Raw genomic sequence first — 12,685 nt, 5'->3', positions numbered from 1 at the left:
GTGCTTCAGGGGGATTTTTTTGGGGGGGTCTTTGACAACCCAGGAGAAATTATTTTTTTAAGCAGCCCATCTGGGGCTGAGTTTGACTGTAGCTCCAGTCCAGTACATGATTGAGCTGGTGAGCTCGGACAGGTAGGAAAGCTGTCTGGACTTCTCTTCATATGCTTGCAGCTCTGTATAAATGTGTTGTTATTATAATCATAATAAATACTAAAGCTGTGAGAAATGTCTATGACCCAACCCAAATCAGGTGAAACTCCCCTGGTTTTGGGTTTCATTACAAACTCAGGACTTGGGCCAGGTTTGTGGAGGTTCATGAACCTCTCTGAAGCTGGGCTCAGTTTCAAGCAATAATAGGCCAAGTTTCAGACAAATCTAGGCCAGGTTTTGAGTAAATTTGGAATGAACTTTAGGTGAATAAAAATGATTTATGGTTTTAGGTTGAAACCATACCCACCATGGACTCTTTCTCTGGTTTCAACCTGTAACCAGGAAATCTTGGCACTTTGGCTGAGTTTCACTTTGGTTTTGACTTTAGACCATAAAAACAAAAGGAATCTTCTGATACAAAGTCGCCTTTAAATTAAAAAAGTATCATAACTAAACTCCTTTATCACAAAATTCATTTTGCATCAAACATAAACTGTAGATGGAAAATATTTGAGCAGGAGCTCGAGTCAACAATCAGGCAGAATATGAACTGAGAATATAAGTGGTGTGTCCAGAGAAGAAGTGATAGCACAAGTTGCTGCTGCTTTGAGAAACCTGTGATAGAAGGGATGGGCAGAAAGAGAGGAGGAAGGTGTCAGTGCAGAGCAGACAAGGAATATGGAGGGACCAGTCTGTATTCACATCAGTGCAAAGCTTAAACAACTGGAAACTGGAAGAGGAGAAGGGGAATGAGCAACGCAGTAGCACTGGCTCTGCAGGGCAGCTGCTCAGAAGACTTTGTGATGTGCATCACCAGCCATCTGCCTTTGTGCTGTTCAGCTGCACAAGGCTGCCAGCCTTAATGCAAAGCTTCCCCGGGGCTGATGCTGCTGAGCCAACCAGCACTTTGGGAATGACTGCAAAGCAGTACACGGGGCTTTCGCTGGTTAGAAGTTACCAAATGGACCAAAGAGAAAAACTCAAGGAAGGCCCATCACATCCAGATAATAATGAGACTTTAGCAAGGGTTGTGTGCAGATTAACAGGCCCTTAAAGATAATTCCTTATTTACCGAATCGAAAATAAAAAGGTAACTGATCAAGACAGAATTTAACAGATTTCCCACTCCATATGTTTAATTGTATTTGCCAAAGGCATAAACCCCCTTCACAGAAAGCTTTTTGCTATAATGTTTTTGCCTCCGTTTTTCAAATATGCTTCCAGAAAGATGTCCCAGTACCTTTTCAAGATCTCAGTGTCCTCACAGTACTGGGGAGAAGTAGCCAGAACAAAGGATGGAAAGCTCAGAGATCCTCTGTTGGTAGAACTCTGCCATCAAAGCTCTACAGAAGTGAGATGCTGCTGTGTCTTAGATCAGCAACAGTTACCACTGTTGGGGTACAACTATGGCATGATACAACTGAGGCCAGATCTAGAGAATCCCAGGTGGAGTCTCAGGCCATGAGAGCTGCTGTATGGCATGGAGGAGTTTCAGTGAAGCATGGCTGGAGGTCCTGAAGAGATCTGGTCTTCATCTTTAAACCATGTACCATCTGTGTGTTTCGTGGTTTAAGACTGAAAGCAGCTCCCAGCAATGGAAGGGAGGAAAAAAAGGCTGAGAAAACCCACTACACATATGCTCAGGGCAATAGTAAGGAACCAGGAAGCAGAACTGTAATTCAAAAGTTCACTCTTCAACAAAACCAGCTGTGTGAATTTTTCTGTTACACATTTGTGCTATAATATGATTATGTCATTTAGGAGACTGAATTTACTACAGATTGTGTTGTGACCCATACATAGGCAAACTCCACACTTCTATATCCCAAAATATGCTGGAACAGAATTGTTTTCTGCAGCACAGATAAAACCATGGAGGAAATTGTGGGTCCCAATGTGACTGCCAGGCCTGGGTTGAAGGCCAAGTCTGGTGGAGTTGCACAACCCTCTGGTCAAAAAGACCAACTATTTGTGTTGGGCTCATTTGTGCTAACGAACAGCTCAGTCTTGAGTTCCCCACAGACCAGCCTGGAATTTATTTAAAAAACAGAGAACTGGTCAAGGATTTATGCAGGGGGACCTCCCCATCAACCCCCCTTGGCATTAAATATCTCATGTCCTGTATCATGTATAACAAAGTGCAGTCCTACAAGAGAAGCAGCTGAACATTGTCTTTGAGCACGAGCTGGGAAGGCAGGGTGAAAGAATAAGAAAGTAATGCTGTCTTTGGTGTCAGTTGAACCCCCACCCTGCAAAATCTGCAATTAACCAAACATCATTTGCTGCCAGTCTCAGCAGTGCCACCAGCCCGTCCCAGCCAGACACACTCTTCAAATCTACTGCAACAATCAAGCCCTGAATGATAAATCCACTTATTCTGCCACACCCAAACTGCTGTGATCTGTGCCAAAGCTGCCTCTTTATAGCATGTGCTGGTTCAGCACAGTCACATGTCTATGGTACCTGTCTCTGCTTGAGCAGCAGGAGCCAAGTGCCCCAAGGCTGCCTGGACACAGCTGCCATGCAGAGACTTCAGCCCTGGCCTGCAACCACTCAGGTCATTAATGCAGAAGTGGCATTTTCAAGGCAGTAATGCAAAGGCGAGTGAAGGACTTCCAAGGGCCAGAAATCAAATAGATATTACTGCATGGAATTATGTTCTTTGTGGGGATGGATCCTGACACAAGCTGTCGTCACTTTTTATTTATTTGGAAATGAGAACAAAAGTTAAATCCAAGGGTGATTTTGTGTTCCATTACTCTAGATTTGTCCACATCTGCCCTTCTTGGGTAGATACCTTTATCAGAAAGTAGGTTTGGTGGAGGATCACTGTGCTTATATCCAGAGATATGTCAGCAAACTGATCTCTCATGACCCAGGGTCCTGATCAGAGCAGTTGAATTATGTTTATAAAGTCAAATAAGAAAGATGATGTTGATCAAAGTAATATAAACTATGGCATGGAAAATGAATTTTGAATGAAACACACAGATAAATAATTTATCCTCACCAATACCCTCTCTATATTTCTTATCCCAGTAATTGAGACCATGTGTTGTGCTGCAAACAATAACTATGGGAAATTACTCACAATTCTTCCTTCATAAACATGGGAAATGAAAGTGATGATCTTTTTTTTTTTTTTTTTTTTTTGTTAACAGCTCTAAATTATTAGGGTGGGAAGAAAATGTCAATAGAACATAAAAGTGCTTTGTATAGTGTTCACATTTGCTCATACTCTCAAATCCACTGTGGCTTATTAGTTCATGGGAAAAATGACAAAAAGGAATAAAACCCAGAAAATGAATCCAGTATCAACATCTTGCTTCTATAGTAACAGAAATTGTAACTTGTGGGTAAAAAGTGACAATATTAGGAAATGTTTGTTGGGCAATTATGGTAATTAACCCACTCCTTTCCCCAGTACATCCAGCCTCCCATCAGTCTGACACATTCTGACACATTAAAGAGTGCCCATTGCTCTTTGCTGCTCCTTGTTTTAGAAGCCTGGAGCCAGTGAGGGCCTTAACCTCTGTTTCAAGAGTTTACAGCTCAGCTGTAAAAATTCTCCCAGGGCTGAAACTTGACAGAAAAATGTCTTTGCTTGGGAGGAGTTTCTCTTGGGAGTTTGGTTTGAATTAGTTCAGCCCTTTTCCACTTGCAGTAGGACAATGGAGCAGGATTCCCTCTCTCCTTCTTTCCTTTTCAAATAAAGTGGCCATCGTGCCAGGGCAGTACACATGGCAGGCAGCACTCAGACCACAGTCCTCTCTGCAGCTTTAGCACAGGGTCAGTGATGGCTGCTGCAGCAGGGGCCTGGCCCTGGAACAAGCCAGGCTCCATCCCTTCGCTTGTGCATCTGCTGGCTTGGATGGTGGCTTCAGCCAGCTTAGTGCTGAGGCTGCTGAGGGCCAGCTTGGCCACGGTGCAAGCTGGCAAAGTCCACCCTTGCTGCTACTGCTTGAGGGCCCAGCCCACTGCGAGGCAGAACCACCTGGGCTACATGTCCGTGGGACTTCTGGCTTTTCCTAGAGCTGGGCAGCATGCTCCTGTGGTGGACGCACAAGTCAGTCCCACTCAGCTGTAAACTTACTGGCTTGGTAGGTTTCCCAGATGAAGGGCTTGGCACAGGGAAGCCGCTCTCTGCAGACCTTGGCCTGAGCCAGGGGATTCATTTCTAGAAGGAAGAGTGCAAGATCTATTACACTTCTGCATGGGCTGCCTGCAGGGCTGGTAAATCTATTAAAACAGTCAACACTTTATGAATGAAGTCCGGCCCCACCAAAGTCAATGGCAAAACTCCCATTGATTTCTCTGGAACAAGATTTTACCCTGAATCCTCAAAGTGCCCCTGGGATCTCACCCATGTTCAACACAGCCATCCACAGCTCCAGCAGAGGAGAGGAAAACAAAGAGCAGAGAAGAGCCCTGGTGCTTCCTTAGCTGAGCCTGTGTCCTGCTCAGATGGATGCACTCAGATAGATATGAGAATATTACTTGGCAGTATCGACAGGCCTGGGTGTGAGATAGGTGCTGTGCAGATACTTTGGCTCAGAAGCAGAATTTCATAGGTCAGTGGAGTTTTGCTCTGAGCTTCCGGAGGGTCAGAGCATAAGTAACACAAAAATAATTTTTTTTTATGTATGGAGATAGAGAGATGTCCCACCCACCCAGTAATGCCTCGACCCGGTGCCTGTAATCCAGCCTCCAGAGTCACTTCTGTGTGTGCATTTAATTGACTGAACAGCCACTTGCTGTCATTTAGAATTGCTTACAAAATTAAATGTTATTGAACATAAGGGCAGACTAGTTTGCCAATGCTTATTTCAATAATGATGCTGTGCTTGCCACTCCACAGACCTGACCTGTCACTTGAGAACCCAAATTACCCATAACAACATATTTTATCCAGCTATAAATTCAGGCAGTTTCATTAGCTGGGCCTGGCACTGTCATATTTTCTCCAACTCTTTTACAACCATTTATCTGCCTCCTGCTCTTACACTTTCTTATCGCCCCTGCACACATGATCTCTAGTGACAATATTTTGCCATCTACCTGCATAAATTAGCAATTAAGATCAACTAAAGAAGTTAATTGCTGTTATGTAAGAGCTATTCCACTGGTTTCTTGTTTTGCCAACTCTCCTATACCTTTCTATTTGCTAAGCTGACTGAAAGGTTTTCCCAGTTTTTTTATTTAAACAACATTTTTTTCTTTGACAGCTACTTTAGAGTTGCCCTCCCACTGATCACATGTGAGCTCATCTCTAAACTGTGCTGTGGGATTTCTGATATACAGAGCTCTTTCAATGCTAACATTGGGGTGGGAGTTCAAATCTGAAATAAGAGCAGTCTGGCACCCTAAAGGCAAGACTTTTGTGTCTAGGAAGAGCTAAGGTTTAGTCAGGTCTAAGCCCCACAAGGACATTCAGTAGCAGCTCCTTCCTATTTGCTGCAGTCTAATACAGGTGAAGCTCATCCTGCTTGTTTTCATTTGGGTGGTAACTAATCCAGCCTCTCCTTCTCTGCCTTCTTTCCTGAAAGGCATTTATGAGCTCAGCAGCTGGTTGACATTTAGCTCTTGCTTCAGTCTGGCTGATGCTGATCACTGGCTTTGGGCTTTGCACTTTTACTAGAAGACATTTAAGTACATACACAGAGAAAGCAACAGTGAGTATTAAAGTTAGCTCATGGCTAATAGTCACTGGAGAAAGTTCCACTGAACAGGACTTGACACAATTTCAATCTCAATGCTGTATGAGAGGTTGCTTTCCACTCCTCCCTTTCATTATAGAAGCTAATTAGAAAAATTGTTTCTTACTTTATTCCCACCCTAAAGTGCTGTAAAGATCTCTTAAAAAAAAAAAAAAAAGTCCTTCAACCACTTTGTGGTGTGATACCATAGAGGTTTTTACTTAGAGCCAAATACATATCAGGTTGGATTCTGAAAATCAACCCAGTATTTTTTTTTCCCCTTTTCCTCCTTTGAATGTACAGAGTTTCCTTCTGACTTTTACAGTCATTTCAGAGATTCCTGACAGTACATGGCATCAGAATCAATGCTGTAAGGAATGAAACAGTGCCCAAAACTATGTCACATAGCTTAGCATGTGAATTCCTTCACACTTTCCCCCAGGATCTGGTCCCTTCAGGTCAGAAGAAGCAGGTGGCATGAAGACAAATTTCTTTTCAGGAATTATGGGAATGTAAACTAATTTATTAATTCTGTACTGCATGTTCAGGTACAAGCACAAAACAAACAGCCCTTGCTTATTCTCTTCTGCAGAGCTGGCAGAAGAAGACTATGTGTCTACAATATGTTTTGTAACTTGGTTTACCTTTCTAGTCTCATCTTCAAGGCATTAAGACAGAACAGTTACCATCGGTGGATATATACGTGGGTGGGAAAAGGTGAGCTATGCTTGTGGCACTGGGAGCTCGAGGAGCTGAAATAACTAAATGGTTTGTAAACAGATATATGAAATGTATCTTGGTGGTAGCTCAGAAGCTAGAGGTTGCAAGCTATGAGACAGTGAAGGATTAAAAAGAAAAACGTATTCGATGAAGTCCACAGTAAGTACATGAAACCTTTGTAGTTGTATTGTCTCTGCCTGATTTGGGAAGCTTAATGTCTTTATTTGCTCACCTCAAGCAAAAAAACCCTCTCTGTCCCAGAGAGTGGCAGTCCAATGATGTTAAATAATTACCTCTTCCAAAATTAATTTTTTTACCTGTGCCAGTAAGATGAGTTTTGGTTGCAGACTCAATAAATTCATTCTAGATGAAATCATAAGCATTTTCATATGAAAAAGATAAAATAATGTAGTGGATACAACAGCTAGCTGGAGAAAAAACAGTTCTTGGACTACATTCCTCACTGATTACTATGCAAATCAAATATTATGAATGACTGCTGGTATTGCAATATCCAGAGAAGGATGAACTATTGTAAAATAACTTTCTAGCTTAGATGTTGTGGTTTAACATTTAGAAAACTCTTTTCAGAAAACAGATTACTACAGAGTGGATTAGCAGCTCTAGCAGAGCATAGGCAGACTTTCAATGAACTCTCCCCACTAGTTTCCCATTAATGAATTCAGACTGTCTTTTATTCTGCAGTGGTTTGCAGATTATTGCCAGATATTCATGCTGGTGTATACACCATTGCCCAGAGGAATTTTGGATGGGGCACTGAGCAACCTGGTCTAGTGGAAGGTGTCTTTGGCCATGGCAGGGGGTTTGAACTAGGCAATCTTTAAATTTCTAACCCAAAGCATTCTATGATTCTGTGGCAATTAAAGGTAGGAGACTGGCTGGTGCAAACAGCTGCAGCCAATAATTATAGCCTGTTCTCATTCCCCTGCTTCCTGAGTGTTTGGAGTCGGTGAAAAGAGCATGATCAGTGTGTCCAGGATTTTAAACTACTGAAGTCAGAAGTTCTGTTTTCCTCTAATCTAACCTGTTGTTATAGATGGAGCACAGTCTGTCTTTGTGGGTTAGGGCTGGTTTGGTTACTAAAAGACTATGAGAAATAACCAGAGTCATGTGAAGCTTAAGGAGCAACTCAGAAGATCCTTCTCGCTTAGAAAAAGACTAATTTCGTTTTCTAAGACTAAATAGATTTCTCAAGAAAGTTTAATTTTATCAGTGAGGTATGTGGGGGGAAAGGAATTGCTCTTGACTGCTGTTGCTGTTTAGTTTGTATGCTGAAAACACTAAGGGAGAGGGGGTGATATCCATTCTGAGGATGATATTCCTCAGTCACAGTAAGGCAGGAAAAGCTCTGCAATGCCAAGGCCCAGCTGCTCTTCTCTTCTTGGCCTTTCCCCACAGCTGGGGAAGCACCCATGGTACAGACACCTGGGGATTTTGGAAGGCCCTGTCTAGGGTACCTCACTGCAAATTAAAGGCTCTATGTAGATTCCCTTTTCTTTTTGTACTGTTCATGGCTGGCAGATGGGGATTTTTTCTCATTTGTGTGTTGATAAAGTGCTAGTGATACTAAAGGACAAATCACCCTTCCCTGAAATTTAAGCACTCATGCTCCAACCTCCCGATCTTTGATGACTATTGCATTAGTCAATTTGTGGCTAGCCCAGTAACTTGATAGCAGGGAATTATGTAGTTATGTGGGAACTCTGGGGTTAGGAAAAGGCAGATGTTCCCAAGCTCAGGCCCAGCACTGCTAGGGTGTGTCATCTGTGTGAGACATTCAGTGGAAAGAGAGCTGCGAAGCCACAGTCTTTGGTGCTTTCTGGGGCACAAAACATAGCAGCTATATTACATTAAGGCAAGAATGGGAACAAACAAAACCACTTCAGCACCAAGAACTTTTCACTGTAGTGAGTGACTGATTGGTAATAGAATGCTGCTCATTCAGACTTCAAATTTACTCTGGAGAGTAAACTGGATTGTGACAGAGCCAAGAAATAAAGTGCTAAATTCATAAGAGACATTCAAAAAGGTACCAACATGTCCTTTTAAAAGAGGAACTTAAATGCTACTAAGTGCCAGATTCTGTTCTGCCTTCCATGTGTGTGCAGTATGATTCACTGAATATGAGGGATACTGGCCTGTGGTGGACCCTGACAGAGCTTTCAGCTCTGGAGGAGGTTTCTCCACCGGGCCATTCCGCAGCGTGTGGAAAGGTCTGGATTTTAAGACATTTTCCTAAGTCACTTAGCAGGGGTATGTTTGTCTGCCTAGGTGCCTCTGAATTCCAAGAGATATAATAATGTTGAGGTATTTTATTTTATACAATAGCAGAAGTGTTGGCTTTCATTTTTTGCTTATTGATGTAAGTAAACACATGCACTTTGTAAGAAGTGCTTGAATTATTGTATGGTTTGTGTCCAAGGCTACCATATCAAACATGTCTTTCAGAGCCAAGATCCTTGTCCAAGAACCCACCCAAAACTTTACTGTTGAGGTATGAAGCAATAATGGAACCCACTGATTCATCTTTTGATGAACCAGGAGTGCCCAGTATTGCCCAACAGAAGGTTACATAGGCCCCTAATGAAGTGTTTCTCTTGCATAAAAGAGAACAGATGTGGCCAGTCTCATGAGAAACTGAGCTGTGACCTGCTCCGAGTTCCCACTGGGCAAAGTTTCCTTCAGATCTGAGAAGCTGCTCCAGCTGAGTCAGAATATTCCTCTGGTACCACCAGTCCTCCAAAGGCCAGATTTCTAGATTCAGATCTGGGTTGCTGTAGGCTACATGCTACTATATTTCATCTAGTTACTGTATTGGGAAAATATCTTTTGGCTTTGCAAACTGTTGGAAATCTGACTGCTGGCTGAGGAACTCGGCTCCAGGGACTGTCAGAAACTGCTCACAAAGTGGTTCTGCCGTAGAGCTTATGGTGGATCTGCCCTGGAGAAGCAAGTGACCAAGTTTTGGGTGACAGGAGAGATTGTGAATCTTCCTGCTGTACTCTGAGGTAGAATTGGAATTGTGTTTGCCCCTTAAGTTCCAGTGGAAACCGGGTAATGTAGGAAGTCTGGTCTTTGGACTGATGAATAAATCTGACAAGGAAGCTTATGTGAGCTTGTATCAACTTTCCAAGTGGGTGTGCTATAGAGAAGAGGTTTTTGGTAGGCACAGACTAGGTGAAGAGTAGGGAAGAAATACTGACACATTTGTGGCTGAGTGAGGATATCTAGATTAGTTTCTGCATCTCCTAATGAACCTAAGTCTCAGGACCAGGCCAGGCACATGAACTTATAAATCCAAACACTGTCTTGAGTAAACAGTACAATAACTGGTAATGCACCAGGGTTTTCCTGCATTGAAGTAAAGCAGCATGCTGACAACCATTGCAATTAGAATGTATTGATGCAAGTGCTTCAGGGGATCCTGGTGTTAAGGGCCAGAATAAACCCAACTAGCATGATGGGACATGTTCCCACTGGCATTCTTGTTGCCTCTCACCCCATACTAGAATAATTTGCTCAGTTGTATTAGTTGTATTTCTGAGTTCAAAACCAGATCTTTATTAAATCTTCCAGGAAAGCAAGAGCACTGTGGATGTCCACAGGGCCTTCAGTATTGAAGCCACAGAAGAAAACTATAGATGGAAAAGACCTGTCAGATCATCTACTCAACCTACCAGCCAATGCTGGACTGTTCTCTGTTTTTTCCTTTGTCTGCATCAAGCCTGAGGGGTTTCCACAGCACCCCTAGGGAGAATATGACATAGCTGACTAGCTCTTGCCCTTGGGAATAACTTTGACCCTCTGGAATAATAGAAGCATTCTGTGTTTCATTTTGATGGAGAAAAGGAACTCTGAGAGAAGGTCCCTCAGTCTTATGACTATACTGCATCTCAGATGTAATTCTATATTAATGACTTCTTGTATGCAGATCATATGAGGCCAATGCTGTGTCCCACCCCACAGCTGTCTCTTGCGGTAATTATTCCTTAGACAGATTTTTGTCATCTCTCAGTAGTAAATAGTGCACAGACCCTGATCAATTGCATTTCACTTGGCAAACATTCAAAGTTTGCCCTGACTAGTGTTTGAAGTGTCTGTCTGACTCTCGCTCCTTTTAATTGTGCCAAAGTTCTTTGGCAATTTGTGAGCTCATGTCCCAGAAACACATAAAAAACTGTAATTCCAACATATTTTCCTTAGGTGAATTAAAACCACTCAACACATGTTTACTAAAACCAACTGCATTTATAGATAGAGGAATCCTGACAGCTATTGATTTAATACTTCCAAATGTTTCCATTCAAATCCCTTGGGCACTTGCTGTTGATCAAGTATAACTTTCTGGCATCTTGATCTCTTGCAAAGCAATGCTTCTGGCATATGAATGTTCTTCTTGACCTTGAGTATTGGGCATTAATAAACATGAACACTAATATTTTTTTTTTTCAGAGGGAATAAAGTACTGCCATAGCTATTAAAACATGAAATCCTCTGACTTTTCTTGAAGATGTCTGTGCATAGAAACTGTTAAATTGAGTATGGAGGTCGTTTTAATGCAATGCCAGTACCTTTAGCATTCTGACGAGGGCTGTATCAGTTTCACAGTTCTCAGCTGCTGAAAATTATACTTAGCATGCAGGATAACTTTAAAGATATTAGTTAAAGAGCTATGGAAGGCCATGATTAATGCCATTTGGTGATTGTTTGAATTGTGCTTCACACAATGCGCAGGGATTAAGAGGAAGCCTTTGTCTGACTGCCACTTTGGCTATGGGAAAGGAGGGAAATCTGAATACCAAACATGTCTTTGTTAGCAGTTGGATGTCATTTTCTTTTGTTTAGCATTTGCGCAGTGCTCTATGTAATGTAGGAATATAATAAAGCTTTGCCAGCAACAGCACCAGACTTTGGGAATATGCACAGACCAGTGAGCCCATGGAATGCACTTTTAAAAGCAGAAGAGGCAACTTAATAGACCTATGATGAAGTTTAAGAAAAGAGGTTTCCCTGGTCTATTGGCATGTGCTTTATAATGCTAAGCCAGGAGCTTTGCTCTTAGGTGTAATTTTGATTCTAATGCTTACCTTAGAAGCACTTTTCTTTTGTACCACTTAAATACAGCTCAAATTATTTCTCTGTTGTTCATTAGAAGTGAGCAAGTTTCACATGAGTTTTTCAACCTCCTATTTAATCACTCCTACTATTACCTGCTAGCTGATAACACACCTGGAGATGAAAGTTTGGTGGTCCAGAAGGTAAAGATCAATGAGCAAAGGCATGAGGAAAAAAGGATTTATGCAGGGAGATCCTAAGGCATCATAAGTTATGACTTAAGCCTTAGCTCTCTCCACATCTATTTGTGCAGTCACAGCATTTGTAATAAACTCCACTTACATAATTTCTAACCTGGGTTAGTATCAACAACAGTGTCTTGATTAACAAACCTATCATGGTTCTGATTTTGATGTGGTGGTGTTTTTGCTCATCTGTGGAATGATGAGAATGGAGAACACTTGGTGTTCTACAATGGAGACTGGAGGAGTAACTAATTTTCAGGGCAGATGTTGTTAGCATGTAACAATGTGTGTTGTTGTGCACCAGCTCCACAGTGGGATAAAGCTGAGTCCTCTAGACACCCATGGCTGTGACTGCATGGGTTTCTTTAGCCTGAGTGCCAGCTTAAACTGATCCTATCCCTCTTCTCATCCAGCTGTTCTATTATTTTGGCAGCTACTCAAGATTTCCTGGAATAATTGCAAATGAGTAATAATTTTTCATTGAGCTTGTATGCAGCCCTGGAATCAGTGATCATTTGCATGCTGTAATAAATATCCAGCCATGCCTTGGATGTGGTTTGTAGTTCTGTACATTTGAAAGGCAAACTTCAGGAGGAGGGGGACAGTTAGAGTCCAATCTGCTATTATAGCTATTACTTTAGGTTCTCATAGTTTTAAAATCAACTTTATTAGCAGAAAATAATGATGTAAAAATAAATAGGCAGGTTCTGTTGGCAAGCAGGTGGCCAGGAACAGACAGAATTGAAAAATTAAAACTCCTGTAGTAGGATCCAAACTACCTGGAAGTGCCTGAGCTGT

At 42.0% G+C, this 12,685-nt stretch overlaps 1 long non-coding RNA gene across 1 annotated transcript; it reads left to right on the top strand.

Annotated features, from left to right (window-relative positions):
• The first annotated feature begins 5,741 nt into the window (after window positions 1-5,741).
• Window positions 5,742-10,408, top strand: LOC136296747 (uncharacterized). The gene is made up of 3 exons (XR_010722997.1): window positions 5,742-5,822; window positions 6,439-6,563; window positions 10,164-10,408. It is a non-coding gene; the product is annotated as an uncharacterized lncRNA (long non-coding RNA).
• The last annotated feature ends 2,277 nt before the right edge of the window (window positions 10,409-12,685 follow it).

Source organism: Chamaea fasciata, unplaced genomic scaffold, assembly GCF_029207755.1.
Source record: "Chamaea fasciata isolate MVZ Bird 193981 ecotype frontalis unplaced genomic scaffold, bChaFas1.0.hap1 SCAF_14, whole genome shotgun sequence".
Classification (NCBI taxonomy): domain Eukaryota; kingdom Metazoa; phylum Chordata; class Aves; order Passeriformes; family Sylviidae; genus Chamaea; species Chamaea fasciata.
This window is presented reverse-complemented; position numbering and strand designations above follow the sequence as displayed.